Raw genomic sequence first — 3351 nt, 5'->3', positions numbered from 1 at the left:
TATTATTGCTGTAACTGCATCATCATTCCCTCCTTTCTTCCTCCCTCCCCCCTCTCTCTCTCCCCTCTCTCTCTCTTCTCTATTCAACTAGGTTCCATTAGCCTGGGTGAATCAACCTTTATTTGATTACAGGTGTCAGTTTTGTAATGGAGTCAGCAAGACACTACCTTGTTGGCCTGTTAGTCCTGAAGAACCACTGGAGGACCTCCTCAATCCTATTGGTAATACATGTATTTTAATTTATGCTGATTAATTTTAATTAATTAATTTTAGTTAATTAATTTAAGGTTTTTTGGTAATTTTGCCATAATAAGTGATATTAATTTATTTGTACAACTAATACATTAGGTTATATTAGGTTAAATGAGGTTGTACATGTACATGTAGTGAATAAACATGCTGTAAATGTAATTCTCTCCACTTCAGTTGCTATTGATTATGAAGATTACTAGTTCTGCATGTTGTGTGTATGATTCGATGCCTGCAATAGCAATATGCATAGGTTGCAGTAGACTGTTTTTGCTATTTTTGTTTAGCTTCAAATGTTTGCATTACTTTCATTTTACCCAAAAACATGTACTGTACACCCACTATAGTACATGTACGGAAAATTGATTGAGCCCTTTTAAATACATGTGACAGGATAATATTTATTTATTTTATTAATTTATCACATCATGAAACTAACTGATAACTCCTCTGTTTTGATTGCAAAGCGTACACACATGTAATATAAGCACTTTAAAAATTATGAAGCACGTACATGTACATGTACATGTACATGCGCATGTACATCATGTATTTTTATCAGAAGTTTATGTACATGTACATGTAGTCCCAATAATTTATTATTATTATTTTATTTTTTATTGGTAAAGCAATATTATTGTGCACAAAATTATTATTAAGAAAGGTTAGAAAATAAAATAAAATAATTGTTATTATTATTATTATTATTATTATTATTATTATTATTATTATTATTATTATTATTATTATTCCAGGTACTGTTGTCACTAATTCTAATGCAGCTGATGCTCCATCAATCAGTGTTCAGTTCAAGGAGTACAGTCAGCAGCCGATCATATACCCCAGCATGGAGAAGGTACTTGAGCTAGCTTCTAAAGAAATGACTAATGTGAGTTACAATTATATGTAGTTTTACAAGGGACTGTGTATATGGTCTCTGACCAAATGTTGCCAAAAATTAGAATGATTGATTTCTCCATTTTTTATTTTTCCTGATGATACATATACATGTTCTTTTGCCGTGTAAAAAAGTTTGAGCTGATTCCAATCAAAACTGGATTTTTATACACTTTTAGAGTTTCTCCTAAATCGGGCTAAGGTCCCTGTATGATAGCGCAGTGATTTTTTCCAAATTTTGCCAAAAATGAAAGGGAGACAATTCTCTATTTTAATACTTTTTCCTAGTGCATATACATGTTCTTATTTTGTGTAGAAAGTTTGAGCTAATTTTGATGGAAGCTAGATTTTTTATAAATTTTCTACTTGCTCCAAAATTGGGCCAAGTGTCTCAAGCCGAATTTTGCCAAAATGAAAAAGAAAGAATTCTCCATTCTTAATTTTTTCCTGGTGTATATACATGTTCTTTTGCTGTGTAAAAAAGTTTGAACATATTCCGATTAAGCCTGAATTTTTTATGAATTTTTAAGTTCTTCCAAAATCAGACCAAATTCCCTGTGCTATAGCACAGTGATTTTGTCCAAATTTTGCCAAAATTGAAAAAAGAGACAATTCTCCATTTTTAATTTTTTTTTCCTAATGCATATACATGTTCTTGTGTTGTGTAGAAAGTTTGAGCTAATTTTGATGGAAACTAAATTTTTTAATGAATTTTCAAAGTTGCTTCAAAATTAGGTCGAAGTCCCTGTACTGTAGCATAGGGATTTTGTCCAAATTTTGCCAAAAATAAAAAGAAGAGAATTATCCATTTTTACAATTTTTTCTGATGCAATATACATGTACATACATGTTCTTATGTTGTGTAGAAAGTTTGAGCTCATTCCAATGAAAAATGAATTTTTATAATTTTTTAGGCTGCTCCAAAATTGGGCCAAAGTCCCTGTATTAATGTAATAATAGCACAGGGATTTTGTGCAAATTTTGCCAGAAAAATGAAAAGGAGACAATTCTCCATTTTTATAATTATTCCTTATGCATGTACATGTACATGTTCTTATGTTGTGTAGAAAGTTAAAATGGATTCCAATCAACATTAATTTTTTATGAATTTTCTGAAGTTGCTCCAAAATCAGACCAAATCCCCTGTACTATAGTACAGGCATTTAAAAAAAAAATTTATGTTCTAGTACAGGCATTTTATCCAAATTTTCACCAGAGAAAAATTTAATTTTTATTTTTTCCTGATGCATATACATGTACATGTACATGTTCTTATGCTGTGCAGAAAATTTGAGCTGATCCTGATCAAAAAGTTTTTTTTTAAATTTTTTAAGTTACTCCAAACTGTAGTACATGTACATGGTCTTTGGCCAAATTTCCTCAAAAAATAACTAAAAGAGAAATCTCCATTTTCACAATTTTTCTTGATACATATTCATGCTATTATGCTGCGTAGAATCTTTAAATTGATTCCGATCTAAACTGGATTTTTATGAATTTTTAAATTTTCAAAAAATCAGGCCAATGACCCTGCTGCCTTTAGCAAAACTTCATCAAAAATGGCTACGAGAGAATCCTTCATTTTTATGATTTATTTCTGATACATGTACATGTACGTGTAAATAAAGTATGTGTACATGTACACTGTACATCTACTTATGTCATGTAGAAATTTTGAACTGATTTTGATGAGAAGTGAATTTGTTTATGAATTTTTTAAAGTGTCTCAAAAATTAGGCCAATGACCGTGTGCATGTACGTACTTGCATGCATTTAGTAAACGTACATGTAGTTCTCTTATAACTACATGTACCGTATAGGGGTATATTTTCCGGGGAAAATATTTCACAAAAATCACCTTTAAACCTATTCACAAGGAAAAAATTTTGCGTTTTTCTTCTACTGACCATTATTAGTATGGTAAAAAATAATTTTCATAGATAGAAATTTTCACGAATTTTTTAAAACCATGAAATTAGCGAAATTAAATCCCTGTGAAATATACCCCATATACAGTATTTTAATTTAAAAATATTATTTTAAAAATTAAAAATATTATTCCCTTTCACAGTACAAGGAAGAGAGAGTAGCAAAGACCTATGAGCAGGAGCTGAATGATATAGTGGAGAGAGACCCACTGGCTCCACTCTATGAACAGGACAAGACATTAATATGGAGGTTCAGGATGTACCTACTGGAGAACCT

General features: G+C 30.6%; 1 long non-coding RNA gene across 1 annotated transcript; it reads left to right on the top strand.

Moving 5' to 3' along the window:
- Positions 1 to 80: 80 nt before the first annotated feature.
- On the top strand, positions 81 to 3345 carry LOC109589740 (uncharacterized). Its single transcript, XR_002188900.1, has 3 exons — positions 81 to 221; positions 1005 to 1138; positions 3218 to 3345. It is a non-coding gene; the product is annotated as an uncharacterized LOC109589740 (long non-coding RNA).
- Positions 3346 to 3351: the final 6 nt, after the last annotated feature.

Source organism: Amphimedon queenslandica, unplaced genomic scaffold (assembly GCF_000090795.2).
Source record: "Amphimedon queenslandica unplaced genomic scaffold, v1.1 AMPQUscaffold_10949, whole genome shotgun sequence".
In the NCBI taxonomy this organism is placed as follows: domain Eukaryota; kingdom Metazoa; phylum Porifera; class Demospongiae; order Haplosclerida; family Niphatidae; genus Amphimedon; species Amphimedon queenslandica.
The sequence above is the reverse complement of the archived record's forward strand: the minus strand, read 5'-3'. Positions and strand labels throughout refer to the sequence as shown.